This window comes from Pongo abelii, chromosome 8 (assembly GCF_028885655.2).
Source record: "Pongo abelii isolate AG06213 chromosome 8, NHGRI_mPonAbe1-v2.0_pri, whole genome shotgun sequence".
Classification (NCBI taxonomy): Eukaryota; Metazoa; Chordata; class Mammalia; order Primates; family Hominidae; genus Pongo; species Pongo abelii.
In genome coordinates, this window is record NC_071993.2 from 125681417 (window position 1) to 125700804 (window position 19388).

At 43.3% G+C, this 19388-nt stretch overlaps 1 pseudogene; it reads left to right on the forward strand.

The window, feature by feature from the left end:
• Positions 1–7855: 7855 nt before the first annotated feature.
• Positions 7856–8354, forward strand: LOC100454462 (mitochondrial import receptor subunit TOM22 homolog; annotated as a pseudogene).
• Positions 8355–19388: the final 11034 nt, after the last annotated feature.

Sequence of the window (19388 nt, forward strand, 5' to 3'; positions counted from 1 at the left end):
GCTCTCCCCTCCACCTGGAGCTCCCAGGTCTCTATTCTGTTTCTGCTTGCTTCCCCAATTCGGCTCCTCGGCTTTCTTTCCCTTAGAGTACTAGTCTCTATGTTGCATTATATCATGAAGTCACTTGCCTGCTGTCTGCCTCTCCCACTAGAATCTAAGCTCATAAGCAAGGTCATCTGTCTGGTTTATCTCTGTGTCTACAACAGAGCCTAGCACATAGTGGACACTTAATAGCAATCTTGGTTTTTTCAGACTGCTATAATAAAATACCAGAAACTGGGCAGCTTATAAATAACAAGTTTATTTCTCACAGTCCTAGAGACTAGGAAGCCCAAGATCAAGCTGCCTGCAGATTCAGTGTCTGGGGAGGGTCTGCTTTCTGGGTGAGAGATGGCACCTTCTCTCTGTGTCCTCACATGGTAGAAGGAGCAAGCAAGCTCTTTGATCAGGGCATTCATGCCATTCATGAGGGCTCCACCCTCATGACCTAATCACCTCCCAAAGGCCCCACCTGTACATGCCATCACCTTGGGGGTTAGGCTTTCAACATTTGAATTTTAGGGCTACAGAAACATGAAGATAGTAGCAATAGCTAATTGCTAAATTCAGCTGATGTACTTGACGTATTAAAGGAAAATTGAGCCATTATGTTTTTTTGTTTTTTGTTTTTGTTTTTGAGACAGAGCCTCACTCTGTTGCCCAGGCTGGAGTGCAGTGGCATGATCTCAGCTCACTGCAACTGCTGCCTCCTGGGTACAAGCGAGTCTCGTGACTCAGTCCCTGGGACTACAGGCATGCATCACCATGCCCAGCTAATTTTTGTATTTTTAGTAGAGACAGGGTTTTGTCATGTTGACTAGGCTTGTCTCAAATTCCTGGCCTCAAGTGATCCACCCACCTCAGCCTCCCAAAGTGCTGGGATTACAGGCATGAGCCACCGCGCCCAGCCATTGTTTTTATGATTATATAAGAAATGCATGCTCATAAAAAATCAGATAATACATCAACTTACAAAGAAGGAAATAATTCTGACTCCAGTCTCTTCTATCCTCTCTACCATCTCACACATATCAAAGCACTTGTTAGATCCTTCCTTCTCTTAGATCTTTTTCTAATACTAAAATACTTCATATATACTGGGGCCCCTTGCCCCTCAGAGATCCAGATGCGGTTGGTAAGACTGCCAATTCACAGCCCACCACAGTCCCCAGTTCCTGCTGGTTCCTAGGGGCCTCCTCTGATCCCTGGTCCCCTCAGCTGTGGACCATGTACCCCATGTGCTGTGTCTGTTTCTCCCCCTAATTCCCCATGCATAGAACTCAGCTGTCTTGCCACTGTCCATAGGAAATCCTCTCAGGCATTTTGACTTTCCTGAATACATAGGGGTCCCACTGCCAATGTTGTGGTCACTCTTCCCTGACTCCTAGACTGCTCTGGCAGCTCCAAGCCAGCCCACCCCCCATCAGGCAAGGAGAGGTGATGCTTCCAGCTTCACCCTCAACCTGGAGCTCCCTCCAGGGATCAGCAGAACAAAGCAGGCTCTATCTGACCAGAGTCACCCTTCTGAAAACAGAGTTGTTATAAAAAGCAACAATTACAACAAATCTGTTACACATATATATACCTTTTTACCCAAACAAGATCATACTCTGTTATGGACCAAACTGTCCTTTCCCCCTTCCCTTTCAAATTCATATGTTGAAGCTGTAACCACCAATGTGACTGTATTTGAAGATAGGACCTTTAAGGAGGTAATTAGGAAGACAATTCAGGTTAAATGAGGTCATAAGATCATTGAATAGAGCCCTAATCCTGTAAAATGGGTGCCTCTGTAAGAAAAGAGACACCAGCAGTCTCACTTTGCACACATGGAAAAGGCCATGTGAACACAGAGCAAGAAGGTGGCTGTTTGCAAGCCAGAAAGAGAGCGCTCACCAGAAACAACCCTTTGGCACCTTGATCTTGGACTTCCCAACCTCAGAACTATGAGAAAATAAATATCTGTTTAAGCTACCCAGTCTTGGGTACAGCAGCTGGAACTGATCAACACATACTCTACACACTATTTAATAAACTGCTTTTTCACCTAGTAGAATATGGTAGATATCTTTTTGGGTTCTTTCATATAAGTGCTACCTTGTTATTTTTAACAACTACATTCAGCTTATACTAAATGTTTCTGAAATTGAGACTTTTAATGTGTGTCCAAATCAATGTGTTCTGCCTTAGAACAGAAACTTCCTGAGGGCCGGGCACAGTGGTTCACGCCTGTAATCCCAGCATTTTAGGAGGCCGAGGCAGATGGATCACTTGAGCCAAGGAGTTCCAGACGAGCCTGGGCAACATGGCAAAACCCTGTCTCTACAAAAATTACCAAAAAATTAGCCAGGCATGATGGCATGCACCTGTAGTCCCAGCTACTTGGGAGGCTGAGGTGAAAGGATTGCTTGAGCTTTAGAGGTTGAGGCTGCAGTGAGCCAAAATCACACCACTGCACTCCAGCCTGGGTGACAGTGAGATCCTATCTCGAAAAGCGAAGAAAAGAAACTTCATGAGAGCAGCATCCTGAGAACCAAGAGTAGGAAGGCTCAGTCTCCAAAGATCCTACGAAGCAGAATCCACATCCCTGATGCTCTGCAGAGATGAAGACATCGTCATGTTCCCCCAACCCTGGGATAAGACCCCTGTCTCACAGCGCCTCCTTGCAGTGTGGTCAGGGGCTTCCTTCCCCTGAGCCCGTGCCCCCTCCCAGAAAACTGTAGCCTCTGAGACACAAGCAGGTCTGCAGCAAGACCGCTTCTCTCCCTCCCTCAGTGTGTAGCTTGCTCTCGAGTTGCTGCCATCGGAACTTTTCTAGGCAGAGGTTAGTGCCTCATGAATGTAATTAGTGATAATGGCCCTGAGTCAGCCGGGAGGTCTGTTTTTCAGTTGGTTTTTCAAATTAGGACAGAGAAAACATTTTCACTGCTGCTCAGGCTGGCTGGGTGCTGTCCGCGCTGCAACCTTCCTCCCCAGCCCAGTCCTTTCAGAAATAGAAAAATCCCACTTCCAATTAAAGGATGAAAAAGGCACAGCTCCAATGACTAGAGCTGTTGACAAAAATCAGCCACATGCTGAGGCAGGTCTGCTGAGCTGTTCAGACCATGTGCTTTCACAGTCCTGGTGCTTGTACCTGGCCCTGGCTGGGTACAGGAAACCTACAGGGGTCTCTATAAAATAAGGGGGTTTTGGAGACAGGCGGGCAGGGCTGGTTGGAAAACCTTGAGACAGATCACCTGCCACCCCGCTGGGCAACCCTCTCCTGACCCCAACAGAGTCCCTCATCCTTGCAGCTGGCCCTAACCACTTTCCAACTGGAAACTGATGACCTGCCTCTGTTTCTTCCTCCCTGTAGGTCTTGGGGGTGGGCAGCTGGACCTCTTCTCCTCAGCTCTTTTTCCCTCCCCCAGCGATGCTTCCTCTAAGATCTCCCATTCCTCCTCATCCCAAAGACAATGACAATGACAAAGAATCACTTACAGAACAGCAGGGCTTCATCAGACTGCATCCTTTCTGTGGACCATCTCACCAAATGCTCAGTTTATCTCTGAGTGGTAGGTCCTAATGCTATGCCTGTTCCACACATGAGAAAAGCGAGATGTCCCAGGTTAGGGATGGGGGAACATGAAAGTACCTCCATTTCTTTTTTTTTTCAAATGAATCCTTTATTGGTGAAATGGGGACGATGTCAATACGTATCCTCAAAATTGATCAGGGTGCACAATAATATCAATTTATGGAGGTTACAGCACTAGGAAAACTATTTACATCAGATCCAGAAATTTACTCTCCTTCTCCAGCATCTCCATTTCTTTGCCTACAGAACTGTCAGGGATGTGGGTTCTGCCTCGCAGGACCTTTGGAGACTGAGCCTGGCCATTCCTGGTTCTTCAGATGCTGCTGTCAGTGAATTGCCCAGCTAGGAAGTGGTGGAGGTGAACTTGGACCCCAGTGCACCTACTCCTGAGCACCATACTCATGCCTCAACAGAAGGGTAGAGTGTCAAAGACCCCAAAGGGCAAAGGTAGAGGCATCCCACTGGAGTGGGAACGTGCAGGACCTGCAGCTGGACACTGCTCTGGTACCACCTGCATCTGATGTTTTGATTGGTATCAGGGAACCTGCCCCCGATAGTCACATAGGTTCTTTTCTATTTTCCCTAAGCATCAGCCAGGTTGAGAAATAAAGGGACAGAGTATAAAGGAGAGAAATTTTAAAGCTGGGCATCCGGGGGAGACATCACATGTCGGTGGGTTCAGTGATGCCCCCCGAGCCGTGAAACCAGCAAGTTTTTATTAGTGATTTTGAAAAGGGGAGGGAGTGTACGAATAGGGTGTAGTCACAGAGATCATGTGCTTCACCAGGTAATAGAATATCACAAGGCAAATGGAGGCAGGGCGAGATCACAGGACCACAGGACTGGGGCGACATTAAAATTGCTAATGAAGTTTCAGGCACCATTGTCATTGATAACATCTTATCAGGAGACAGGGTTTGAGAGCAACCGGTCTGACCAAAATTTATTAGGTGGGAATTTCCTGGGAGTGCTATGGGAGACTGGGGCTTATTTCATCCCTACAGTTTCGACCACAGAAGACGGCCACACCCAAGGGGGCCATTTTAGAGGCCTACCCTCAGGGGCGCATTCTCTTAGGGATGTTCCTTGCTGAGAAAAAGAATTCAGCGATATTTCTCCCATTTGCTTTTGAAATAAGAGAAATATGGCTCTGTTCTGCCTGGCTCAGCGGTGGTCAGAGTTTAAGGTTATCTCTCTTGTTCCCTGAACATTGCTGTTATCCTGTTCTTTTTTCAAGGTGCCCAGATTTCATATTGTTCAAACACACATGCTCTACAATTTGTGGAGTTAACGCAATCATCACAGGGTCCTGAGGTGACATACATCTTCCTCAGCTTACGAGATGACAGGATTAAGAGAGTAAAGACAGGCATAGGAAATCACAAGGGTATTGATTGGGGAAGTGATAAGTGTCCATGAAATCTTCACAATTTATGTTTAGAGATTGCAGTAAAGACAGGCGTAAGAAATCATAAAAGTATTAATTTGGGGAACTAATAAATGTCCATGAAATCTTCACAATCCACATTCTTCTGCCATGGCTTCAGCCAGTCCCTCCGTTCAGGGTCCCTGACTTCCCGCAACAGATTGGGTCAATGGTCATGGCAGGGAGGAGTCCCCACCCACACTGTAAACACTCAGAGGGCACAGCAGCATCAGCTAGTCTTGTCTGGTACTGGTCTTTGTGCATCCCTTGAGGCCTCATGCCAAGACAGAGTGCCCACCTGAAAGGTTCCCAGCCTCCCACAGCTGGGCTCGGATCATGCCTGCCCCTGCTCACCCCCAAGGCTGCTGGGAGCCCTCAGCTAAATGTCCTCAGCAGGAGCTCTCCAACCCTGCAGGCCTGAGTTCAGCCCCATACCCCAGAAGTTGCTCTGTCCTCGAAATCCCCCACAGAAGGTTCCTGGTCATTTCCACTCCAATTTCCCTGGCTTTGTTTAGCCCTTGACACCTGTCCTGTCCAGCCTGTTCCCCACTGGGAGACCAGAGGAAGGGAGGAAAGGTCATATGGGAAAGACACCTGGGGACACAGTCCATCCCTGAATCAGAAGGCAGGGGGCCAGGTTCAGGGCTTTCTTCCTCCACTGACTCACCTCTTAGGGTTCAGTTGCCTCATCTGTGCAATGAACATGAAAGTCAGCAGCCCACCTAAAGGCAGAAGCTCGGGCAGATGAACTTCTGAAGGCATGTCCTACCCTCAAGCTCTATAATAGACAGGTCTAATAGGTCACAAGTAGCACTGGGGATCTACAGGTGCTCGGGAAGGCTGCAGAGCTAATCCTCCCCCTGGTTTCTGGGGCAGTGTTTGAGTCTCACCAGTCAGTTACTGCAAATGGGCTCTGGGATAGGCGTTTCATCCCCATACCTCTTCCCTTCTCTTTCCTTCCCCACTGAAGGATACTTCCTGCCCCTGCTAAGGTGGCTTCCCCCAGGACAAGGTAGGGACAGTCCAGCCTTACAGGAGTGCATGTTTGTCCTCCAGGTGAGGGCTGAGTTGCTCATACCTGGTATTAGCTGCTGCCTTCACTGCAGCTTTGATGATGTTGCTGCTACCTTGGTTCCAACACAATGGTCATTCATGGCCACAGGAGGATTGCCCCTTTCCAGAACAAGGTGGAAGATGACTGGCAGGCACAGGCATCTGTTCTCTGGCCTCTAAAGCCCTCAGTGAACCTAAGATTAAATAAGTAGTCTTTGTTGCCACTGCTAAGAAGGAGGGAGATGGGACCAGGGAAGCCTCAGAGGGAGACAGTCCATGGAACTAGGGTTGTAGGGGGGAATTGAGGGTGCTGACTCCAAACTCCTCCAGGCACTGCCTTCAGTCTGGGCACCCTCTGGGTTGTCAGCTGTGCAATCCCACCACCAGGAAGGTGAGCCTGGGGCATCAGGGGCTGCTGAGCCATGGGCTTGGGTCTGCCTGAGTACAGCATCTCTCTGGGCTGATGGCCTAGGCTGTGCAACCTCAGGCAACGTGCTTAACTTCTCTGAGCCTCACGTTTCCCAAATGTCAAATGCACCATTTGGATACAAAGATCTAGTTTTCAAACACTTTTAGCAGCAGATCCTCCAAATGTAAAAGAGGTGACGGCAGAGCCTGATGAATTTGGGAGGTTCTGGGACAGTTGGGGCCTCACCCAAAGACCTACCTATGTAGTCACGTTCCCCCTCAAGGGCTGGCCGGCTGAATTGAAATATCTTACATGTAAACTTTCACGTAAATATCTTATATGAAAAGTTAGCATAAACTCAAATTGTCAAATGAATTGCTGGCAACTGACTTTCTGCTAGTAAAGTTTCTTAAGCAAGCATGAATTTCCCTTTAATAATCTAAATATTGTGCTTACCAAATCAAACAAGAAATCTGGTTACATAGACAAAAATGGTCATTTGGCAAAGTAATTGGTGAGTTTTGTTAGAATGCAGAAATGTGGTCTCCACTCCAGACCCACTGAATCAGGCCCTGCATTTTAACAAGATCCCCAGAGATCCCTACTGTCCTTCAAGTTAGAGAAGTGCTAAGTTAAAGCAATCATATTTGCATCACCCCAGCTCTTGAGAAATGGTCAGCATTCAAGCCCCCACTCCAGGGGTTCTCTGTTGGCCTGGGGTGAGGTCCATCCAGATGCCCAGGTGTTGTGAAGTTCCCCAGGTGATGTCAGTGTGGATGCAGGGCCTGACTGCTGGGAGGGCCAGCAGCCACGCTTGTCTAAATGTCTTCATCTTCTCCTTCTTCTTTCATTCCCCTGGGGACCTTGAATTTCCAAGCTCTGGCAGATGCTGTCACTGAAGCCTGATTTCTGTCACCTAAAGCTGACAGTCACAAGCCGATAGCCAGGGAGATGCATCCTTTTCAAAGCAACTGAGTAGTGTGTCAGTTCATACTTTGCATGGGGCTAACCGCTAGGAGGATAACAGTTGCAGAAGCGACCCAGTGGGGACAGAGGCAGGGCCAGCCTTCACTGACCACTTACTTCTTGGACCATCTCAGGGCAATTGGTCTGGGCAAGAGAGCTCTGTCCAAGCAGAGATCACAGGGCAGCTGGGGCAAGAGGGAGGCTGCTGGGGCTAGAAGAAGGGGCTGTAATGAGGACCACGGGAAAGAGTAGGAGCTTACAGCCTCCATCCCACCAGCTGGGACTCAAAGCCAAGATTCTGAATGCTCTTCAAGCTCTGCTTCTCAAGCTGCAGCCTACATCAGAATTACCTTGGGGCTTTTAAAAATACAGACTGCATGACTACATGGCTGTCACCGTGGCTGCTGTCGGCACAGGGGAACTCCCATCCCCAGACGTCCCCAGATGAGTTGCTCTGGAAAGGCAAAGCGGTGAAGACTGAGGAGGAGCTGGAGGAGGATGACGACAAGGAGCTAGAGGAGACCCTGTCAGAGAGACTATGGGGCCTGACAGAGATGTTTCCAGAGAGGGTCCGGTCCGTGGCTGGAGCCACATTTGATCTCTTCCTCTTTGTGGCTCAAAAAATGTACAGGTTTTCCAGGGCAGCCTTGTGGACTGGGACCACTTCCTTTATGATCCCAGTTCTTCCCCTTGTCTTTGAGACTGAGAAGTTGCAAATGGAGCAACAGCAGCAACTGCAGCAGCAGCAGATACTTCTAGGGCCTAACACAGGGCTCTCAGGAGGAATGCCAGGGGCTCTACCTTCACTTCCTGGAAAGATCTAGATTGTTACTGCTGTTTGAGCTATCTCGGTGGGAGAAGTTTGAAATTCAATAGTGTTTGAACTGCTGATTATTTGGATTTTTTTTCTTTAACTTTGGCACATTGATCTATCTAAACCTAGTAGGGAGAATACTCCCCACATTGTCTCATGGAAAGACTCAACTTGCAACTGTGCCCTCCACACTATCCTGACTTCTTTTCTTCACTCTGATACCACAGTGCAGCCATGCAGACAGTTATTCCAGCTCTAGCCACTCTTCTCACCAAACTGCTCCTAACTGGAAGATCTCACTTTCCCCTTGTGGGGTAGGAACCGATGAAAGTGGGAGGGATGTGCCCCTGACCATTAACAACTGCTTTTTTATTTATTTTTTAGAATAGAAGGGGTTTTCTGATGTTTTAGAATTTTTACGGTTTCAGGTCTTAGATTTAAGTCTTTGATCCATCTTGAGTTGCTTTTTGTATAAGGTGAGAGACGAGGATCCAGTTTCATTCTTCTACATGTGGCTTGCCAATTATCCCAGCACCATTTGTAGAATAGGGTGTCCTTTCCCCCACTTTGTTTTTATTTGTTTGGTTGAAGATCAGTTGACTGTAAGTATTTAGCTTTATATCTGAGTTCTCTATTCTGTTCCATTGGCCTCTATGCCCATTTTTATACCAATACCATGCTGTTTTGGTGATTATGGCCTAATAGTATAGTTCGAAGTCAGCTAATGTGATGCCTCCAGATGTGTTCTTTTTGCTTAGTCTTGCTTTGACTGTGTGGACTCTTTTTTGGTTGCATATGCAATTAGGATTGTTTTTTCTAGTTCTGTGAAGAATGATGGTGCTATTTTGAGAATTTGCATTGAATTTGTAGAATGTTTTTGGCAGTATGGCTATTTTCACAATATTAACTCTACCCGTTCACGAGCATAGGATGTGTGTCCATTTGTTTGTGTCAATGGAACAACATCATGTGTCAATTTCTTTCAGCAATGTTTTGTTGTTTTCCCTATAGAGGTCTTTTACCTCCTTGGTTAAGTATATTTCTCGATATTTTATTTTCTTGCAGCTATTGTAAAAAGGGTTGAGTTCTTGATTTGATTCTCAGCTTGGTCACTGTTGGTGTAAAACACAGCTACTGATTTGTGTACATTAATTTTGTATTCTGAAATTGGGCAGAATTCATTTATCAGTTTTAGGAGCTTTTTGGATGAGTCTTTAGGGTTTTCTAAGTATACAATCATGTCATCAGCAAACAGAAACAGTTTGACTTTGTCTTTACCCACTTGGATGCCCTTTCTTTCTCTTGTCTGCTTGTTCTGGCTAGGACTTCCAGTACTGTGTTGAATAGAAGTGCTGAAAGTGAGCATCCTTGTCTTGTTCCAGTTCTCAGTGGGAATGCTTTCAACTTTTCTTTATTCAGTATAATGTTGGCTGTGGGTTTGTCATAGATGGCTTTTATTACCTTAAGCTATGTCCCTTTTATGCCAATTTTGCTAACAGTTTCAATCATAAAGGGATGCTGGATTTTGTCAAATGTTTTTTCTGCATCTATTGAGATCATGTGATTTTTCTTTTTAATTCTGTTTATATGGTGTATCACATTTATTGACTTGCAGATGTTGAATCATCCCTGCACCCTTGTTATGAAACCCACTTAATCACGGTAGATTATCCTTTTGATATGCTGTTGGATTCAGTTAGTATTTTGTTGAGGATTTTTGCATCTGTGATACAGATATTAGTCTGTGGTTTTCTTTTTTTGTTATATCCTTTCCTGGTTTTGGTATTAGGGTGATGTTGGCTTCATAGAATGATTTAGGGAGGATTCCCTCTTTCTCTATCTCATGGAATAGTGTCAATAGGATTGGTACCAATTCTTCTTTGAATGCCTGATAGAATTCAGCTGTGAATCCATCTGGTCCTGGACTTTTTGTTGGTAACATTTTAATTATTTCAATCTCACTGCTTGTTATTGGTCTGTTCAGAGTTTCTATTTCTTCCTGTTTAATCTACAAAGGTTGTATATTTCCAGGAATTTATCCATTTCCTCTATATTTTCTAGTTAATGTGTGTAAAGGTGTTCATAGTAGCCTTGAATGATCTTTTGTATTTCTGTGGTATTGCTTGTAATCTCTTCCATTTTGTTTTTTGTTTTTGTAATTATACTTTAAGTTCTGGGATACACGTGCAGAACGTGCAGGTTTGTTACATAGGTATACATGTCCCATGGTGGTTTGTTGCACCCATCAACTCATCATCTACATTAGGTATTTCACCTAATGCTATCCCTCCCCTATTCCCCCACCCTACAACAGGCCCCGGTGTGTGATGTTCCCCTCCCTGTGTCCATGTGTTCTCATTGTTCAACTCCCACTTATGAGCGAGAACATGCAGTGTTTGGTTTTCTGTTCCTGTGTTACTTTGCTGAGAATGATGGTTTCCAACTTCATCCATATCCCTACAAAGGACATGAATGCATCCCTTTTTATGGCTGCATGGCATTCCATGATGTATATGTGCCACATTTTCTTTATCCAGTCTATCATTGATGGGCATTTGTGTTGGTTTCAAGTCTTTGCTAGTGTGAATAGTGCTGCAGTAAACATATGTGTGCATGTATCTTTATAGTAGAATGATTTATAATCCTTTGGGTATATACCCAGTAATGTCAGTGCTGGGTCAAATGGTATTTCTGGTTCTAGATCCTTGAGGAATCACCACACTGTCTTCCATAATGAAGTAATTTATACTCCCACCAACAGTGTAAAAGCGTTCCTATCTCTCCACATCCTCTCCAGCATCTGATGTTTCCTGACTTTTTAATGATCACGATTCTAATGGGCGTGAGATGGTATCTCATTGTGGTTTTGATTTGCACATCTCTAATGACCAGTGATGAGCTTTTTTTCAAATGTTTGTTGGTCGCATAAATGTCTTCTTTTGAGAAGTCTCTGTTCATATCCTTTGCCCACTTTTTGATGGGCTTTTTTTTTCTTGTAAATTTGTTTAAATTCTTTGTAGATTCTGGATATTAGCCCTTTGTCAGATGGATAGATTGCAAAAATTTTCTCCCATTCTGTAGGTTGCCTGTTCACTCTGATGATAGTTTCTTTTGCTATGCAGAAGCTCCAGTTTAATTAGATCCCGTTTGTCAATTTTGGCTTTTGTTGCCATTGCTTTTGGTGTTTTAGTCATGAAGTCTTTGCCAATGCCTTATGTTCTGAATGGTATTGCACAAGTTTTCTTCTAGGGTTTTTATGGTTTTAGGTCTTACGTTTAAGTCTTTAATCCATCTCGAGTTAATTTTTGTGTAAGGTGTAAGGAAGGGGTCCAGTTTCAGTTTTCTGCATATGGCTAGCCAGTTTTCCCAACACCACTTATTAAATAGGGAATCCTTTCCCCATTGCTAGTTTTTGTCAGGTTTGTCAAAGATCAGATGTTTGTAGATGTGTAGCATAATTTCTGTGGCCTCTGTTCTGTTCCATTGGTCTATATATCTGTTTTGGTACCAGTACCATGCTGTTTTGGTTACTGTAGCCTTGTAGCATAGTTTGAAGTCAGGTAGTGTGATGCCTCCACCTTTGTTCTTTTTGCTTAGGATTGTCTTGGCTTTATGGGCTCTTTTTTGGTTCCATATGAAATTTAAAACAGTTTTTTCTAATTCTGTGAAGAAAGTCAATGGTAGCTTGATGGGGATAGCATTGAATCTATAAATTACTTTGGGCAGTATAGCCATTTTCACAATATTGATTCTTCCTATCCATGATCATGGAATGTTTTTCCATTTATTTGTGTCCTCTCTTATTTCCTTCAGCAGTGGTTTATAGTTCTTCTTGAAGAGGTCCTTCACATCCCTTGTAAGTTGGATTCCTAGGTATTTTATTCTCTTTGTAGCAATTGTGAATGGGAGTTCTCATGATTTGGCTATTATTGGTGTATAGGAATACTTGTGATTTTTGCACATTGGTTTTGTATCCTGAGACTTTGCTGAAGTTGCTTGTCAGCTTAAGGAGATTTTGGGCTGAGAGATGGGATTTTCTAAATATACAATCATATCATCTGCAAATAGAGACAATTTTACTTCCTCTCTTCCTATTTGAATAGTCTTTATTTCTTTCTCTTGCTTGATTGCCCTGGCCAGAACTTCCAATACTATGTTGAATAGGAGTGGTGAGAGAGAGCATCCTTGTCTTGTGCCAATTTTCAAAGGGAAGGCTTCCAGCTTTTGCTCATTTTGTGTCATATTGGCTGTGGGTTTGTCATAAATAGCCCTTATTCCATCAATACCTAGTTTATTGAGGGTTTTTAGCTTGAAGGGCTGTTGAATTTTATAAAAGACCTTTTCTGTATCTACTGAGATAATCATGTGGTTTTTGTCATTGGTTCTATTTATGTGATGGATTACATTTATTGATTTGCATATGTTGAACCAGCCTTGAATCCAGGGATGAAGCCAAGTTGATCGTGGTGGATAAGCTTTTTTGATGTGTTGCTGGATTCAGTTTGCCAGTATTTTATTGAGGATTTTCGCCTCAATGTTCATCAGGGATATTGGCCTGAAATTTTCTTTTTTTGTTGTTTCTCTGCCAGGTTTTGGTATCAGGATGATGCTGGCCTCATAAAATGAGTTAGGGACAAGTCCCTGTTTTTTGGTTGTTTGGAATAGTTTCAGAAGGAATGGTACCAGCTCCTCTTTGTACCTCTGGCAGAATTCAGCTGTGAATCCATCTGGTCCTGGGCTGTTTTTGATTGGTAGGCTATTAATTAATGCCTCAATTTCAGAACTTGTTATTGGTCTATTCAGGGATTTGACTTCTTCCTGGTTTAGTCTTGGGAGGGTGTATGTGTCCAGGAATTTATCCATTTCTTCTAGATTTTCTAGTTTATTTGCGTAGAGGTGTTTATAGTATTTTCTGATGGTAGTTGGTATTTCTGTGGGATCGGTGGTGATATCCCCTTTATAATTTTTTATTGTGTCTATTTGATTCTTCTCTCTTTTCTTCTCTATTGGTCTTGCTAGCGGTCTATTTTGTTGATCTTTTCAAAAAACCAGCTCCTGGATTCATTTATTTTTTTGAAGGATTTTTTTTGTGTCTCTATCTTCTTCAGTTCTGCTCTGGTCTTAGTTATTTCTTGTCTTCTGCTAGCTTTTGAATTTGTTTGCTCTTACATCTGTAGTTCTTTTAATTGTGATGTTAGGGTGTTGATTTTAGATCTTTCCTGCTTTCTCTTGTGGGCATTTAGTGCTATAAATTTCCCTCTACACACTGCTTTAAATGTGTCCCAGAGATTCTGGTATGTTGTGTCTTTGTTCTCATTGGTTTCAAAGAACTTATTTATTTCTGTCTTAGTTTTGTTATTCACCCAGTAGTCATTCAGGAGCAGATTGTTCAGTTTCCATGTAGTTGTGTGGTTTTGAGTGAGTTTCTTAATCCTGAGTTCTAATTTGATTGCACTGTGGTCTAAGAGATTGTTTGTTATGATTTCTGTTCTTTTGCATTTGCTGAGGAGTGTTTTACTTCCAATTATATGGTCAATTTTAGAATAAGTGCGATATGGTGCTGAAAAGAATGTATATTCTGTTGATTTGGGGTGGAGAGTTCTGTAGACGTCTATTAGGTCTGCTTGGTCCAGAGCTGAATTCAAGTCCTGAATATTCTTGCTAATTTTCTGTCTCGTTGATCTATCTAATATTGACAGTGGGGTGTTAAAGTCTCCCACAATTATTGTGTGGGAGTCTAAGTCTCTTCGTAGGTCTCTAAGAACTTGCTTTATAAATCTGGGTGCTCCTGTATTGGGTACATATATATTTAGGATAGTTAGCTCTTCTTGTTGCATTGATCCCTTTACCACTATGTAATGCCCTTGTTTGTCTTTTTTTATCTTTGTTGGTGTAAAGTCTGTTTTATCAGAGGCTAGGATTGCAACCCCTGCTTTTTTTTCTTTCCATTTGCTTGGTAAATATTCCTCCATTCCTTTATTTTGAGCCTATGTGTATCTTTGCATGTGAGATGGGTCTCCTGAATATAGCACACTGATGGGTCTTCACTCTTTATCCAGTTTGACAGTCTGTGTCTTTTAATTGGGGCATTTAGCCCATTTACATTTAAGGTTAATATTGTTATGTGTGAATTTGATCCTGACATTATGATGCTAGATGGTTATTTTGCCCATTAGTTGATGCAGTTTCTTCACAGTGCTGATAGTCTTTACAATTTGGTATGTTTTTGCAGTGGCTGGTACCAGTTTTTCCTTTCCATATTTACTGCTTCCTTCAGGAGCTCTTGTAAGGCAGACCTGGTGGTGACAAAATCTCTCAGCATTTGCTTGTCTGTAAAGGATTTTATTTCTCCTTTGCTTATGAAGCTTAATTTGGCTGGATATGAAATTCTGGGTTGAAAATTCTTTTAAGAATGTTGAGTATTGGCCTCCACTCTCTTCTGGCTTGTAGAGTTTCTGCCGAGAGATAAGCTGTTAGTCTGATGGGCTTCCCTTTGTGGGTAACCCGACCTTTCTCTCTGGCTGCCCTTAACGTTTTTTCCTTCATTTCAACCTTGGTGAATCTGACAATTATGTGTCTTGGAGTTGCTTTTCTCGAGAAGTATCTTTGTGGTGGTCCCATTATTTCCTGAATCTCCGTGTTGGCCTGAATTGCTAGGTTGGTGAAGTTCTCCTGGATAATGTCCTGAAGAGTGTTTTCCAGCTTGGTTCCATTCCATTTCATGTACACCAATCAAACTTTGGTTTGGTCTTTTCACATAATCCTATATTTCTTAGAGGTTTTGTTCATTCCTTGTCATTCTTTTTTCTCTAATCTTGTCTTCATGTTTTATTTCATTAAGTTGATCTTCAATCTCTGATATCCTGTCTTCCACTTTATCGATTTGGCTATTGATATTTGTGTACGCTTCATGAAGTTCTTGTGCTGTGTTTTTCAGCTCCGTCAAGTAATCTATATTCTTCTCTGAACTAGTTATTCTAGTTAGCAATTCCTCTAACCTTTTTTCAAGGTTCTTAGCTTCCTTGCATTGGGTTACAACATGCTCTTTTAGCTCAGAGGAGTTTGTTATTACCAACCTTCTGAAGCCTGCTTCTGTCAATTCGTCAAACTCATTCTCCATCCAGATTTGTTCCCTTGCTGGTGACGAGTTGTGATCCTTTGGAGAAGAGGTGTTCTGGTTGTTGGAATTTTCAGCCTTTTGGTGCTGGTTTTTCCTCATCTTTGTGGATTTATCTAACTTTGGTCTTTGATGTTGGTGACCTTCGGATGGGGTTTTTGTGTGGATGTCCTTTTTGTTGATGTTGATACTATTCCTTTCTGTTTGTTAGTTTTCCTTCTAATAGGCCCCTCTGCTGCAGGTCTGCTGGAGTTTGCTGGAGGTCCACTCCAGACCCTGTTTGCCTGGGTATCACTAGTGGAGGCTGCAGAACAGCAAAGACTGCTGCCTGTTCTTTCCTCTGGAAGATTTGTCCCAGAGGGGCACCCACCAGATACCAGCTGGAGCTCTCCTGTATGAGCTGTCTGTTGACCCCAGCTGGGAGGTGTCTCCCAGTCAGGAGGCACAGGGGTTAGGGACCCACTTGAGGAGGCAGTCTGTCCCTCAGCAGAGCTTGAGCGCTGTGCTGGGAGATTCACTGCTCTCTTCAGAGCTAGCAGGCAGGAATGTTTAAGCCTGCTGAAGCTGCACCCACAGCTGCCCTTTCCCCCAGATGCTTTGTCCCAGGGAGATGGGAGTTTTATCTACAGGTCCCTGACTGGGGCTGCTGCCTTTCTTTCAGAGATGGCCTGCCCAGAGAGGAAGAATCTAGACAGGCAGTCTGGCTACAGCAGCTTTGCAGCACTGTGGTGGGCTCTGCCCAGTTTGAACTTCCTGGCAGCTCTGTTTACACTGTTAGGGGAAAACCACCTACTCAAGCCTCAGTAATGGCGGACGCCCCTCCCTCTTCCAAGCTTGAGCGTCCCAGGTCGACTTCAGACTGCTGTTCTGGCAGCGAGAATTTCAAGCCAGTGGATCTTAGCTTGCTGGGCTCCATGGGGGTGGTATCCACTGAACTAGACCAGGTGGCTCCCCTGGCTTTAGCCCCATTTCCAGGGGAGTGAACGGTTCTATCTTGCTGGTGTTCCAGGTGCCACTGGGGTATGAGAAAAAAAAAAACTCTTGCAGCTAGCTTGGTGTCTGCCCAAATGGCCACCCAGTTTTGTGCTTGAAATCCAGAGCCCTGGTGGTGTAGGCAACCAAGGGAATCTCCTGGTCTGTGGGTTGCGAAGAGCATGGGAAAAGCATAGTATCTGGGCCGGAATGCACCATTCTTCACGGCACAGTCACTCACGGCTTCCCTTGGCTAGGGGAGGGAGTTTCCCGACCCTGTGCACTTCCCAGGTGAGGCAACACCCCACCCTGCTTTGGCTTGCCCTCCATGGGCTGCATCCACTGTCTAACCAGTCCCAATGAGATGAGCCGGGCACCTCAGTTGGAAATGCAGAAATCACCCACCTTCTGTGTTGATCTCACTGGGAGCTGCAGACCGGAGCTGTTCCTATTTGACCATCTTGCCAGCCACCAAATCATCCGGCATATCTTCACTTAGAAGGTGGGATGCACACCAACGTCCCATTTTGTTTCTAATTGAGCTTATTTGGATCTCTCTTTTCTTGGTTAATCTTGCTAATGATCTATCAATTGTATTGATCTTTTCAAACAACCAGCTTTTTGTTTATCTTTTGTATTGTTTTTTTGTTTCTCTTTTTGCTAATAAATGATTTTTTGTTTGACAAAATGCAGATTCCTGTCCCATACTAGATCTACATATCAGATTTTGCAGGATGAGTTCTAGGTATCTACATTCTTTTCTTTTTTAAAAAAATTTTATATTTTTATTTTTCCATAAGTTATTGAGGTACAGGTGGTATTTGGTTACATGAGTAAGTTCTTTAGTGGTGATTTGTGAGATGTTGGTGCACCCATCACCTGAGCTGTATGCACTGCACCATATTTGTGGTCTTTTATCCCTTGTCCCCCTCCCACTCTTCCCCTCAAGTCTCCAAAGTCAATTGTATTGTTCTTATTCCTTTGTGTCCTCATAGCTTAACTCCCACATATCAGTGAGAACATATGTTGTTTGATTTTCTATTCCTGAGTTACTTCACTTAGAATAATAGTCTCCAATCTCATCCAGGTCACTGCAAATGCTGTTAATTCATTCCTTTTTATGGCTGAGTAGCATTCCATCATATATATATATATATATATATATATATATATATATATATATATACCAAAGTCTTGATCCACTCGTTGATTGATGGGCATTTGGGTTGGTTCCACGATTTTGCAGTTGTGAATTGTGCTGCTATAAACACGTGTGTGCAAATATCTTTTTCAAATAATAACTTCTTTTCCTCTGGGTAGATACCCAGTAGTGGGATTGCTGGATCAAATGGTAGTTCTACTTTCAGTTCTTTAAGGAATCTCCACACTGTTTTCCATAGCAGCTGCACTAGTTTACATTCCCACCAGCAGTGTAGAGGTGTTCTCTGATCACCACATCCATGTCAACTTCTACTGTTTTTTGATAGCTTATGGCCATTCTTGCAGGAGCAACTTGGTATTGCATTGTGGTTTTGATTTGCATTTCCCTGATCATTAGTGATGTTGAGCATTTTTCCATGTCTGTCGGCCATTGTATATCTTCTTTTGAGAACTGTCTATTCATGTCCTTAGCCCACTTTTGATGGGATTGTTTTTTTCTTACTGATTTGAGTTCGTTGTAGATTCTGGATATTAGTCCTTTGTCAGATGTGTAGATTGTGAGGATTTGCTCCCATTCTGTGGGTTGTCAGTTTACTCTGCTGACTGTTCCTTTTGCTGTACAAAAACTTTTTAGTTTAATTAGCTCGTATTTGTTTGTTTTTATTGCATATGCTTTTGGGTTCTTGGTCATGAAATCCTTGCTTAAGCCAATGTCTAGAAAAGTTTTTCCAATGTTATCTTCTAGAGGTTTTATAGTTTCGGGTCTTAGGTTTAAGTCCTTAATCTATCTTGAGTTGATTTTTGTATAAGGTGAGAGATGAGGATCCAGTTTTATTCTTCTACATGTGGCTTGCCAATTATCCCAGCATCATTTGTTGAAAAGGATGTCCTTTCTCCACTTTGTTTTTGTTTGCTTTGTTGAAGATCAGTTGGCTGTAAGTATTTGGGTTTATTTCTGGGTTCTCTATTCTGTTCCATTGGTCTATGTGCCTATTTTTATACCAGTACCATGCTGTTTTGGAGACTATGGCCTTATAGTATAGTTTGAAATCAGGTAGTGTGATGTCTCCAAATTTGATCATTTTGCTTAGTCTTGCTTTGGCTACATGGGCTCTTTTTTAGTTCCATATGAATTTTGAATTGTTTTTTCTAACTCTGTGAAGAATGATGGTGGTATTTTGATGGGGATTGCATTGAATTTGTATATTGCTTTTGGCAGCATGGTCAGTTTCACAATATTGATTCCACCCATCCATGAGCATGGGATGTGTTTCCATTTGTTTGTGTCATCTATGATTTCTTTTTTTTTTTATTTATTTATTTTTGGTTTGATTTATTTGGTTTTTTAATTATTATTTTGACAGTAAATATTTGTTCAAATGCACCTATATTTTTTGAGGCAGAGTTTCACTCTGTCACCCAGGCTGGAGTGCAGTGGTGCAGTGTTGGTTCACTGCAACCTCTGCCTCAGGGGTTCAAGCAGTTCTTGTGCCTCAGCCTCCTGAGTAGCTGGGATTACAAGGGCATGACCACACCCAGCTTTTACTTTTTTTTTTTTGTATTTTTAGTAGAGATGGAGTTCACCTTGTTGGCCAGGTTGGTCTCGAACTCCTGACTTCAAGTCATCTCCCCACCTCAGCCTCCCAAAGTGCTGGGATTACAGGTGTGAGCCACTGCTCCTGGCCTAAACTCACCTACATATTTACTGCTACATTCACTTTTGCATTTCAGACCCTCTATCTGGGATCATTTTCTTTCTGCCTGAAGTATATTATTTAGAATGTATTTAGTGAAGTTCTTTTGATGGCAAATATTCTTTTTTTTATTTGTCTGAAAATGCTTTATTTTACCCTT